Source organism: Equus przewalskii, chromosome 1, assembly GCF_037783145.1.
Source record: "Equus przewalskii isolate Varuska chromosome 1, EquPr2, whole genome shotgun sequence".
NCBI lineage: Eukaryota > Metazoa > Chordata > Mammalia > Perissodactyla > Equidae > Equus > Equus przewalskii.
Window position 1 is genome coordinate 33,565,435 of NC_091831.1, and position 13,637 is coordinate 33,579,071.

Sequence of the window (13,637 nt, forward strand, 5' to 3'; positions counted from 1 at the left end):
GTCCAGAAAGTCTTCAGTTTTTAAATTGTTTGTGCAGATATCTCAAGAACTCTGTTTAGGTCTAAAGAACATGCCGTTGGCCTGCTGTTAAGCTTTCAGTTTTCAACTTGTATTCTAGACTAGCCCTTTGATTGTTTTTTTTTCAGATAAAATTCATGGAATAGAAAACTCACCATTTTAACTCTTTGAAAGTATACAATTCAGTATTTTTTAGTATATTCACAGTGTTATGCAACTATCACTACTACCTAATTCCAGAACATTTTCATCACCCCAAAAAGAGACCCTGTGTCCTTTAGCATTCACTCCTCCTTCCCTCCCTCCCCTTAGCCCCTGGTAACCACGAATCTACTCTCTGTCTCGGTGGATTTGTCTGTTCTGGCCATTTCATACAAATGGACCCATACTGCCGTATGTACTGATCTTTTGTGTCTCACTAGCCCTTTCGTTTTACAGAGGAAGAGACTTGCGACCAGAGAGGGAAAGTGATGTGCTCATGAGTATACTGCTAGTGAGTGGCCAAGTCTGGACTTGAACCCAGAGCCAACACTTTTTGTCCCGTACCTTTCTGCCTCTCGTGATTCAGGTCTTCATTTTATTATATTCATATTATTATAATAGTATGATGACAATGATGAAACTACCACCCAGCTATTTCTTTTCAGTTGATTTTAATAAATGTGCTTAACAACAGAATCTTTTCTGTTACTTGTGCTGAGTGTTAAGGTTCTTCAGGGAGTCACTGTGGAAATGGGAATTGTAAGAGAGAAAACAAGTTAATTCAATTTAGTGTACCTTTACTGAGTACCTGCTTTGTGCCAAGTTCAGGGCCAAAAGGGATGAGTTAGATTGGACCCTAATGATCAAGGGATAGTCAGTTGGGGGAAACAGACAGAAGAAAGGATTTGAGGATATTGAGGTAGATGTCGTGATTGCGGGGTAGAGGGGGATGGCTTCAAAGGGCATCATCATTTGAGGGATGAGAGGGAGCTAAGAGGTACTGAGGCAGCAGAAGGAGAGGCCTGAGCAAAGGTTTGGACTCTAGGAATGGTACGTCTACACACATAGCTGAGCTGTGAGCTGACTGGTGATAGAGGCTGAAGTGGGAAGCTGGGGTATTGGAGATACGGCAGAAAGAGTGGGCTTGGGTCAGATCCCTGAGAGTCTTGAGGTCATCAAAGGTCAGATACCCCTGTAGATGTCTGAATTTTTCAAGCTGAGAATGGCTGAATGGAAGCAGAGTAGGAGAAGCCAAATTGGGAATTGAGTCTCCAGGGGAATACCCAAGTGTGAGCAGTTGGGGTGGGTATAGGGTATACAGTGGTAGAACCAGTATCTAAGAAGCAACAAGACTGAAAAGAATCAAGGCAAGAGAAGCCGGGAGACCATTCCAGAGGCTATGCCATGATGAAGTTATTCATTCCATAGGGCATCTTTGGAGGGCTCTTAGCCCTGTTCCCACTGGCCTGCCTCCACCTCTTCGTTCACCCACTCAGCAGCGATTTAATGAGCACTTGCTTTGTGCCAGGGACTGTCGTGGTGCTGGGGTTACAAGCAATGAACAAGTCAGGCAAGATTCCTCTGGAAGGCAGCATGGATAAATAAGATAATAACGGATTGTGATATGTTCTACAAAGGTTGCTTTTGCAGATGAGACTAAGGTTAGGTAGTCAGGGCTGGCCTCAGTCAAGAGTTGGTAACTGATCTGAGGTCCCAATGGTGAGAATACCTCAGGCCTGGCAAGAGGTTGGGAAAGAGCTTTGTAGTCAGAGAGAACCGCAGAAGCAAAGACCCTAGGGGGAAGGAGCCTCTGGCCATCTGCGGAGGCGGGGGTACTCTGGGCTTAGCCAAGATTTTCTCGCTGGGCCGGAAATCAGATAGAACAAGTATCTTGTGGAGGTGTCTTGTCTTAGGAGTAGAGGGGGAGGGGGGAGGGAACCACCACCTTTGGGAGGAAGAAAAGCATATCCCAGTGGAAGAAAGTATGAAGTCACTGAATCATTCAAAGTAGGCGTGCTTTTTTTCTTTTTAAAAGGGGAGCTAAAAATCATTTTGCTATTTTTCAACTAATTTTATTTTACTTTATGAGCTTTCTGACGTTCAGAGAACTTGGAAACCTTCATTCTCCCTCCTACTGAATCTGTGGAGTGGGTGGGAGATCTTTAAAAACCTCCCACAAACCCACTTTCCTCTGCCAATGGGTGTGGACGGAGGACAGCTGGGCAGTGGGACCAGAGGCAAGAGATGTTTGAGCCACCTTGGCATTGAGCATTTTGAAAGCTTCAGTGGTGTTCAAGTCCTGAGGATGAGGCACTGGGCATGGCCCCAGTGGGATTTGCTCTGGGAAATAGGGTCAAAAAATAGTACTTTTTCAAGGTCAAAAAAGGAGTTCATTTTGCATATTGTAGAAAGTCACTTAAAATAATAAATGTAGCGTGATATTTAAAAAAGCACAAAAGAAATAAGATAATTATTCTGATTTTTTTCTTTCCGGAGTCAGTCAGCCTCAAGATCAGTTGCGGATTTTCTTCAATTCTAGACGAACCTTCTGAGCAGGGTCCTTCCTAGTCCACTAAGTTACTGGCCTAATTAGTGGCTGCTTAGATTTCAGAGGCTAGTGACAAGTCTGAGTGGTTGGGAAATGGGTTGGCTCGATCATCTTTTAGCTGGGAGACATGAAATTTGAATTGTGTCTTGAAGGAACTTGGAGAGTTTGAAGGCACTATGTTGGGATATGGTGATTAGCCAGTCAAACAAACAAAAGACCCCTTAAAACTTAAACAAAAAGGCAAGCACGAGTAAGTGCTTCATGCTGTCAAGGAGAGAGACAGGGTACTATGAGAACAGGTAACCCAAGAGGCTCCCGATGGTCCAGAGCTGGTTGGCTGGTCTGGATTGATGTTTGGTAGGAATGAAGGTGGCTAATGTGACTTTCATAACATCCAGTATTGTCCTATATTCTTGGGATGGGGTGGAGATGAGGAAATAAATGAGAGAGGTGATGGTTCAAGGTGTTTGGCAGGGCCTAGAGCAACTCTTGTGATTTCTTTTGGAGGGGTGAGTCAGAGAAGGATTATATTTTAGGTAAGGACATCATGGTACTGCAGGAAATAATGGATTGCCTAAAAATTAAGGACCACCAGAAGGGGCAAATTAGTATCTTGCACTTTTCCTGGACTTCTGCTCCACCTACGCTTGAGCCGAATTTGCATTATGGCTCAAGTGGAGGACCCTTAGGTTGAAGGGAAAGCTCGGGAGACTCCTTGTTCTAGGGAGAGATACTATGGATTGCTGCTAGGCCTTGCAATCAGGAAGGCTGACCTTGGTCAGTCGTGGGTATCTCTGGTGCTGGGCTGCCTGAAGGTCACCTGGTAGCATCTGGTGATGTTGGGTAAGAGATCTTTCTAGGCTGGTCCATTCAGGGAAGCATCTTACTCCTATCTCTCATTTTTGTGGTACACAGCGTTAACTTTGCCATTCCTGGCTTGAGATTGCTTACGTCATTACCTGACCACAAAGTGGAACTCTGGGAAGAGAAGTGCTCAGCTAGCTTGGCAGCTTTCCAGGCATTGCATTGATCTGCAGTATCTTGTTCTTTGGTGGGCAGTAAGGACCTGATCAGAGTGCTGTGTGCTTTGGAGCTATTCCTCGAAGGCCGCTTTCGATGACTGGATGCTCCCAGACCGTTTGCTCTGCTGTAGGGTGAGCCTACCCAGATGTACAAGGGCTCAGATCTGCTGAGACTGGACAGCTCCAATAGTTTATCTGGAGGCACTGGCATTGGGTCATGGTATATAGGCACTGGGGCAAAGAGGGAGGCCCCCTTCACTTACCCAGTTGCCATGCTGGCTGCTGGCATTCTGTGTTTTTTAGTTTATTTAAAATAAAAAGGAGTTAAGTGATGGTTGTCATAATGTGATGTAGGGAGTGGGTAAACATACTAAGAATGTGCAACTCCCCCAAAGCCTGGATCCTTGACTCCTCCCTGGAGGATGCTGAGTTAATAACCTTGAGGAGATTGTTCTGGAGCTCCTGAAGCCTCTGAATGAAAGATACCCATTTGGAAAAGGGTATCAGAGTGTGGGCATTGGAATATCTTGACTAATCCCTGGGCCTCTAAACCAGAGATTCTGATTTAGTAGGTCTGGGGCCCAGGAGGTTTTTTTTAGTTTTTAGGTGATTCTCATTTTTGGCCAGATTTGTGAACCTGCTTACTGGTTACAGATCAGGGAAGTGAATTTTGCCTCCTTGTTTATCCTCTTACTGGCCTTGAACCCTAACCGAGTCTGTATATTTAGTCTTGACTCCTCTTTATGCCCCTTTCCAAAAGCTTGTCTTCTGGGAATTCTGTCCCCTGGCTTTGCCTCAGCCCAGATCAGGGCTGGCGGCTCATCCTTTTCTTATCCATGAAGAAAAAGAGTACTCCACCTGGGGATTTTGATGGGCAGATATTCTGGGATATTTTCTCACAAAACTCCTGCTTGAGGCTTGACTGCATAGTAGATTCTGGCCATAGAAATCCAGGCCCTGAGCGACTGTCTTGTGACTGGCACAGGGAAAAATCTACTTACTGTCTTCTCAGAGACATCATGGAGTACTGGAAATACTGGAAGCCTCAGTATTTCTAACCCCATGTTTCTTGGGCCCTTCTGACTCTAGGATAGCATGGGTTGCCCTGAGGAAATCATAAGTGGTCATTGCCAGGGAGCAGGGCTGAACTGGCAGCATTCTTGATAAGGGCACTTGGCAAGATAAACTTCCAAGAGTGCCTCTGTGGGGCTGTGCATCGAGTCTCAGCAGATGTTGGGTCATGTGGCACAAAGCAGGAGTCTTTAAGATCCATAAGGTAACATGAAATCCAGGCAAAGCCAAATTGGAGGGGCTCTTCTCACTCCTTGCTTTTGCCCGTGTTGTCCTGCTGCCTATAATTCCCACCTTCCCCTCAGTTCGCCTCTGCCTGCTCCACTCCCATCCTGCTTTAGGATTCCTCAGGCCTCTGTCCTGCTGGGGAGCATCTAGTCACCTCAGCTGCACTAGGAGCCCCTGCTTAGTGCTCCCATAACACCTGTGCCTACTCAGCTCTTTCTGTTTATCCATCCATTTAGAATTGTTGGGTGTCTGGATCTTTAACAGAGCGACTTCAAGGCAAGAACTGGATCTTGTTCATCTTTGTGTCTCCACCACCTTGCACACTGCTTTGTGTGGAATAGGCTTCAGTAAATATCTGAGTGAAAAAATCAATACATTCTTGGAGGGGATGATATAAATAACTCCCGCGAAGATGTTATAGTTGAACATTGTTCGTTTATTACAGTGCTAGCATCTGTACGTAAGCTTATTTATAACCTTGTATTCAAGATGCATATTAAGGAACATTTTTCTAGCATGAAGAGTATTTCAGACAGTTTAGGACATTAACTGAGCACTTTGAAAGTAGTAGATGCATGATATTTGCAAGAGTTCTTTTGTACTTAAGCAGCAAAATTATTGAAAATGTCACATTAGGACATGAACCCTTAGGGAACCTGATAACTTACTCTTGTGTATTCTTTGCTAAATGAAGGTATGGCAAGCATTTTAGTACAGAGTGGGTTGGATACTTCATCTGTAGTTCCTTGAATTTGGTATTAGCTTTGAGACACACACACACATATGTATGTGTGTGTGTATATATATATATAAATAAATATTTTTTGCTTCATAATATAAGACTACTAAGCAATGGAGCATGGAGAAAGAATCCTGGATTGGCACTCAAGAGACCTAGGTTCTAGAATTAGCTCCGCCTCTAACTGTGGGAGTGGGCAAGTCAGTTTTCTGCTTATATTTAACTTGTATAAAATGGGAGTGTTGTACTTGTTCAGGAGTTGCAAATGTCTACAGGAATGAGGTTACCAACTTAAGTTGCTGTATGTACTCTACCATTTTTTTCTCTTGGAACTCAGCCTCTTTGTTTTGTGTTCTCACTTTTGTTAGAATCATAGGAGAGGGAAATAATTTCTGTAACCTCTGCAACAATACTGCAGGGGCAGTGATAAGCACAGCTCTGTTCTGTGTTGAGACAGTAGGGAGCGGTAGGGACTGTGACATATTGGAGTAGCCAAGCTGGCTTATGAAGGGCGCTGCTACTAGCACCAGCTGATCATTTTCAGATGTGAATGTGGGCTGTGTTGACAGATCCTCTGCTTTTTTTTTTTAGAGGAGCCAGAAATCTGGGATTTTATCTGATGTCTCTGATTTTTAAATTCTGTCTCAAATTTTCTAAACCTATCCTGCAGATAAATATAATACTTCTACAGGCTAGATGTGACCCATTGAGCTTTTGGTTTGTGATCCCTGTTACAAATGATCTCTAAAGCTTCTTTCTGCCCAAGATCCACTGATTCTAATGGGGGCCATCTCAGCTGGTGAACTAGATTCTTGTTCTACTTGGGAAAGTCAGGCTAGGAAGGGAGCGGGGCTGGAAGAGGAGGATGTGGGCTTTGAGTCTAAACAGGGTGCTTGGCAATTGGTGTTTGGATGGCCTCCTTGGAAGGAGGTCACAGGGTGCCTGATTCACACGTGGTGTTTTGTATGTTTGTCATTTCAGGGGTTGGCATTTGTTGGAAGAGTTTGTGAAACCCTCTCCCTGCCCAGAGCTCCGGGACCAATGCATCTTTCCACTACCTTAAAGCACTGGTGAATATATGCATTTTTTTTTTCTTCTGCAGTGAAGGGAAATCTTTTCAATGGACCGTAGAGTGTGATTTTCAGAGAACCGCACTGTCCTTTCTACTATAGAAGGAAGGACACTGGGCTAGGCCTAGGTGTATCTGGGTTCTGCTACCTTCTTGATTCTGTGGTTTTTACCGTGGGATCTTAAGTGAATTGTTTGACCTCTCTGGGCCCCAGGTAGAGAAATGAATCCTGTCCTGCTTAAATGAGAGTATGTGAGAATGCTTTAAAGGGGATGAGGTGCTGGGCAAATATAAAGTAATCCTATTTGGCTCTGAGATGTAGACAGGGCAATTCTAAACTAACAAATTAAAATATGAACACATATGTCGAAACATGGATTTTTAAATACCTATTTTCTGAGCCCTCCAGAGTGTTTCTTCAGGAGATCTGCATTTCCTTTTTTTCCCCCTTCCCACCACTGTAGCTGCCGTTTTCTTGAAGGATGAATTAACTGTATTCCACAATTACCTTCATTTTTATTTGAGATCAGATAACTCCACAGTTAACAAATGTTCTTCCTTTTTTGAAAGAAACTTAATTACTCATCACAGCAGGTAAATGTCTTGCTTCTGTGGCAGTTGAAAGAGGCAAAAATGGATCCTTAACAAAGTGTTCCAATGATGAGATGAGGATTCTTCAAGGCATGCTAGCTAGTTGATGTTGAAGTTCTCCCCTGAGCTGTTGAGGAGAAGGACCACCATGAGCCAGAGAGGCAGTATGACCCCTACATCTTGATTCCAGCCACACTTTGTTGAGAAAAGCTGGCTTTTTTGATGCTGACTGCCTGGTCAGCTCCCATCATGTGGAACAGGTGCTCGTATGACCAGTGACACACACCCCAATGTCATTGCCACTTGGGGAGCTTGCAGACTGCTGGGGTTGGAGTGGGAAGGAAAGGCAGTCAGGATAGGTGGGGCCCAACTCAGGCATGGGAGGCTATGTCTAAAGGGACACAGTGGACATTCTGGGTCCTACAACCGGAGTCCCACCTATAGGCAGGAACAGCTCTGTGGTGGGAGCCCTCAGGGAAGCACTTTGAGCTGGGTGGGTAGTTATGGGTGGGAGAGTGGTATGAAATGAGATCAGTGGTAGGTGGGAGCCAGATCCTGTAGGCTGTAATACGGAGTTTGGATGTTACCCTCAGTACAATTGGATACTGTTGGAGAAGTCTGAGTAGAATAATGATGTGATCTTCTTTGTGCTTTAAAATTATTTCTCTGGGTCCTGAATGGAGAACAGACTTGGGAGGCAAGAGCAGAATCAGTGTCATCTGTAAGAGGCCCTTCCAGTGGTCCAGGCAAGAGATAAGGATGTGGCTTGGATTAGCATGGTGATTGTCGAATGATGTGAATGGTCAAACTCAGGATATATTTTGAAGGTAGAGCCTGCTAGATTGGGTATGGGGTATGGGCAAAAAGAAGAGTCAAGGATGAGTCCAGTGTTTTTGGCTGGGTGAATAATGTTGCTATTTACTGAGATGGGGAATAAAGAGGGAGGTTTGGGGGGGTACCCTGAGAGTTCTGTTTGGGACATGTTAAGTTTGAGATGCCCATTTGATGTTCTTGTAGAGATTTAGAGTTGACTGGGGCTGGAAGTGGTACCTTTGAGAGTTATCAGCACGCAGATGGTGTTTAAAGCTATGAAACTGGATGAGATCACACTTAGGGAGAGAAAGGAGGGATAGGTAGGATTTGGAAAGAGAAAAGAGGAAAGGCAAAGGGTGGATTTTCCATATAAAATCCCTACTGAGAAGTAAAAGAAGACATATGCTAAAGAATATGGTATGATTCCATGTAATGCAAATATAAATTATTCAAATAAGATATGATATAAAAATAGCAATAAAGCTTCACCTTACATAAAAAATTTGAAACACTGTAACTCCTTCAAATCAAGAAAGTTAGTTTTAGAATTGCATAATTTTAAATCTGGTCAGCTGAGTGAATTATAAACTGCATTTACACAGTTGGCACATGGCCGTGCCTTTGGCTGGCAAGCAGCAGGATCCAGCGTCCTTTGCCAATAATAGCCTGTAATCTATACTGTTCTTTATGTGCACTGGAACTTCTACAAGCCATTTTGATGATTAAGTTTAATGTGTTGTTAATACATTTCAGATCTTTTTCATCCTACAGTCATATCATCCAAAAGTTCATTAAATGAAAGAAAAAAGTTCACTGAGTGAAAGTGCCTGAAAATCAGTAATTTTGCAAAGTTAGATGTGATAAAATTCTGTGAAAAGTCAAACAGGACCATGATTTGCAGGGCCATGATTTAGGAAATATTTAGAATATCTTTGAAATATCGAGGATAAAGGCTCCAACATAAAAAGCAGCAAAAATATACCGCGATGGTTGTAGTAGATGTACGTGTTTCGGGTACCACCCATATACCCCTTAACTGCCGTTGACTGCTGTGAGAATCAGTTCTGGATCATAGATGTTTTCCTCTGTTTGTGGGCTTCTGGCACAAAGTGCAGCTCTTCTGTATTGTTTTTGTCCATTTCCCAGAGAAAGTGCCCCACTGAGCTTCCCGCACAATCTCATTGGGTCCTTAGTTGTTCCATTTTCAGGTAACCTGGTGAGTTTCCTTAGTCTTGTCATCCCCAGCCACCCTAGACGGTTTTGCCCCCTTCCCACACTTACCAGCTCAAAGCCTGCCTCCCTCCTCCCTCTCGCCCGGGCTTCGGGCCCCACCTGTCTCCGACTTGCCCTAGTGAGCCTAGCCTCTCAGTTTGGCTCTCCCCAGAGGCTTTTGAATAGCCTCAAGATTGCCTTCTTTGAAAACATTTTCGCTTTTTCCCCAGGCCTCATCTTTTCAGGCCTTTTGTGAAAAGGACAAAAGAGTGGGAAATCAGTGCAGTTATTGCGGGCAGTGTGATAAGCAGCATTCTAAAATGTGCTATTTCAGATCGCTTGGGTAACAGGCAGTCTCAACTCTCTTTAACATGTATTTCAAGACCCCCGTATTTCAGTGAAAATTATTCTCAGCGGTACTTCTGGAGCGTCTAATCTCTGGAAAATAAGCATTGATTGTGTAGCATTCTAGATCTGTAACCAATGGTTTATGGCAAAAATGAAGGTTTCAGTGGAATGGTATTCATGATGACTGGCATCAACCCTGCTTTTCATTTGTCTTCTTTTCTCACAGAGTGGAACGTAAATAAAATTAAAAAGAAAGAAACTTACTGACAATCATGCGGGGAGGATTTCTCCTCCTTGCTTCCTTCTTAGTAAGTGATTTTAGGAATTAAAAAAAAGATGGTACCTTCCCGTGTCCCTGGAGACTTAGAGCGGTGGGGCATTTAAAAATGGTGGTATCTTCCTTAAGTTAGAAAGCAGAGTGCAGCCTCTTGGCTTGTGTGTGTGTGGACCATCTCAGGAGGAGATGCTGGAGATGAGTAGGCTTGTGGGGAGGGCAGTGGTGTAGGAAGGAGGCTTTTCACTCTATACCCTACATTTTTTCGTACCATGTTTATGTATTAGCTTTAGAAAGCATGATAGTATCCTTTGCAGACTTAAGAAATTATCTAAGAAAACTTCAATTTCCTTCACTGCTTGGTTTTGTGGTGCTCTTGCCCAGGCGGGTATTGTGACTGAGGCCGTTGCCTCTTCAGTGTCCTTTGCCTTTATCTGTTCTGAGGCTTCATGTTCATCGGTAAGTTGGGACCAGGCTTCTTTAACTTGAATTTCAAATTTTTGCATGTATAGGGATATGTCAATCAGGCCAATTTCTTCTTTTCTCCTTCCTTTCCTTCTTTTGGAAAGGATTTAAAGCTGTTTCTGGCCAATGTTTTATTCAGTTGTTTTAGACAAATATGAATTTGAAATGAGGTGCGCTTGCCGTGAGTTGAGCCATAAATTATCATCCTTTCAACTGGACATTTCCGTGTTGCCCTTTAAAGCAAAGTCTCATTGCATTGTGAAACAGGACATGGGATTTGGAATCCATTGTCGTTGATAGTTTCTAACCCCAGAGTTCAGTCAAATTTAAAAGCAACCCAAACTCATTTTCCTCATCTTAAGAATCTCAGCTACTGTAGGAAAATGCTCAAAATGGGATTTGCGTAAGTGGTCCCTTTTCTGAAAGTGAAGGCTAGAATTCAGTCTCTAGGACCAAAGCTGCTGATCACCACACTGCTGTTTGGAGTGTGTGCTGTTGGGGGCAGTTTCTGTGGGGTCATTGTCTACAAGTATCTCCCTGGGCTGCCATATTGGTTTGTGTCACCAGAGGTTCATAGCTCGCTTTCTGGCCAAAGTTATTGTGTCCTACAGAGACATAATAACCATTTTGTACAGCAGCAACATTTCTCAGGTGTTGGTGTTTCTCCAAGAGATTTACACATTTGATTTTGTACTTTTTAAACAGGAAGTTGTATCACGTTTGCCAACCATGTGTAAAAACAAGATATTTTCTCCTTTTCCATCCAGTGACTACGAACAGTGAAACACATCACTGTCTTTTCTCTTTTTTTTCCTAGTTTGGGGAAGTAAACATGAGATCGTACTTGGGGTTATCGCTAAAACCGACAGATCAACATCATCTCCAGTGATTACTGAGTGTGATGGGAAGAAATCATTCTGATTGCTCCACAGACTAATTTAGACAAGGCACCATCTGATTCCTACTTCACAGCAGTGCCCTCATCCTGCAGTCCCCTTATCAACATAGAGATGACTCACCCTGTTTTGCTCAGAGAGATTTTTCTCTGGTCTGCTGATTATGGCAGTGATTAAATAAAAATGGTTTCTGCAGAGGTATGCTTGAAAAAATGACTGTGTTATTTGTGCTTGAACTTGCACAGTTGAACTTTCACTATTATAATCATTTAGGTGTTGGTTCTTAGGCTTTTGGCAGGGAGGGGTCAAGAACCCCTCTAAGGCACATCCTCGCATGCACAGTTTGCATATATAATACTTTTAGATTTTCAGGAGGTGACAATTCCTACCCGGTTATCGTGCCTTCTAACTTAGTCACACAAACCATTAGTGTACCATTGTAAAATCGGTTGCATCTGGACAGCTCTGAGTGGTAGGTCCCGCTCTAGGATGGCATTTCTATTAGATGGAGAAAATTTAGTGAAGATAGCTGTGTTTAAGGCAGCCTAACTTCAGTGAAACTTGCAGCTTCCAGAATTGTCCCAATATGGGCTCAACAGCTGGAAATACTCTTATGTGAATTGTTATTGTTTTAATAAAAAAAGGAGGTAGAGGCACCTTTATCCTTTTTGCTTTTTAACAGCTAATTTCATTTTTTTCTCAAGTTCATTTATTCCTGCTTCCCCCCTCCTCTGGCCAAGAGAAAAGTTATTATAGAAAAAGTTATTATAGGTTTAAAAAAAAGTGTATAGAGATCAACCTTCATTTTCCAACAAAATTTGTGTTTCTAAATGTTGCATTTGTTCCTGAGTTAATCATGTTTATAGCATTTTTTTTTTTTTTTTTTTTTTGCTGAGGAAGATTAGCCCTGAGCTGACATCTGTGCCAGTCTTCTTCTATTTTATATGTGAGTTGCTGCCACAGCATGGTTGACGTGGTGCAGGTCCATGCCCAGGATCTGAACAGGTGAACCTGGGTGCTTAAGTGGAGCACGATGAACTTAACCACTAAGCCATGGGGCCAGCCCCAATGTTTATAGCATTTTTGTCCTTTGTGGCAGGTTGCAAACCAGCTGTCCACTAAATACCAGTGTTTTAAAAGTTTTTGAATTAAGTGACCAGAACTTTAAATGTCAGGACATTTTACATAATTTGATTTCTAGCTGCTCTTGACAATTAGAATATCTCTCGGTTTTGGGCCATATTCTTGCATGGAACAGTGTGGGCTGGAGTGGAACCAGCAGTTGTCCCCTCACATGGGGCACACGAGTCTCAGTTTGCTGCAGTGCCCACACCACCCATTGTTACCTGTTTGGCCCTCTCAGGCTATTGGTTTTGTAACCCCTGACTTACAGTTTCAGTTTAAAATCCTATCTTGAAAAATCAAGGGATCTTGAGATTCAGCAAAAACATCATTTTGACATCCTCCTTTTTAAATCATGGAAACCAAATTTAAAATGATAGGGAGAGGGGGCCGGCCCCGTGGCCGAGTGGTTAAGTTCGAGCGTTCTGCTTCGGTGGCCCAGGGTTTCGCTGGTTCGAATCCTGGGCGTGGACATGGCACTGCTCATCAGGCCATGCCGAGGCGGTATCCCACATGCCACAACTAGGAGGACCCACAACTAAAAATATACACAACTGTGTACCAGGGTGCTTTGGGGAGAAAAAGGAAAAATAAAATCTTTAAAAACAAAAAGAAAGAAAGAAAATAAAATGATAGGAAGAAAATAGTTGGGGCAGTGCAGTAGTGAAACAAATGTTTTTGTCCTTAAAGAGAGTTGTGCATTTTTAAATGAGGGGAAGGAAAGAAAGCAATAATGTAATTTTTAAGTATTCTTTACAAATACCAAATCATTATTAGTTTTGAAACATAGCATGCACTCTGTATAATGTAGTTTGCTCATAAAATTTGCATCTTGGGAACATTTATATAAATCTACTAATTATATTTGCTCTTAAATATTTCCAATTTTTTTCTTTCAAGTAGAACTGAACTACTGAACTTGAAGGAGCTGAACATTTCTTAGTTTTTCCCTTTTTACAATAAGCAGACAAAAATATAAAACTGTTTCATTAAAACGTTGGTGACTTCTGTCACCCAGAGTTGTTAGTTTTTTGGGCCCTGGTTCCTTCCAAAGCATCTGGTAGATTACAGGAAGGGAACTTCACATGAACAAGGCAAAGCCAGCAAACCCACCGAGAGCTTTAATAACCATCTGCCTTTAATCTAAACCAGCCCCGTTTTATGAGCTATTGTGATCAGCAGTTTCTATTTCCTCGAATAATGCCTTTTTCCTTTTAAAATCCTTGTGAACTTCTGAAA

The 13,637-nt window shown here is 42.8% G+C and overlaps 1 protein-coding gene across 50 annotated transcripts in view; it reads left to right on the forward strand.

Annotated features, from left to right (window-relative positions):
* SORBS1 (sorbin and SH3 domain containing 1) overlaps window positions 1-13,637 on the forward strand; it is a 219,639-nt gene that overhangs the window by 53,540 nt on the left and 152,462 nt on the right. For 40 of the 50 annotated variants that reach the window (XM_070561250.1, XM_070561222.1, XM_070561231.1 and 37 more), the window contains exon 2: window positions 6,590-6,678. The exons of the other annotated variants lie outside the window; for them this stretch is intronic. The gene's annotated coding sequence lies outside the window, so the exon portion shown is untranslated. The remainder of the gene's footprint in view (window positions 1-6,589; window positions 6,679-13,637) is intronic. 50 annotated transcript variants of the gene reach the window in all.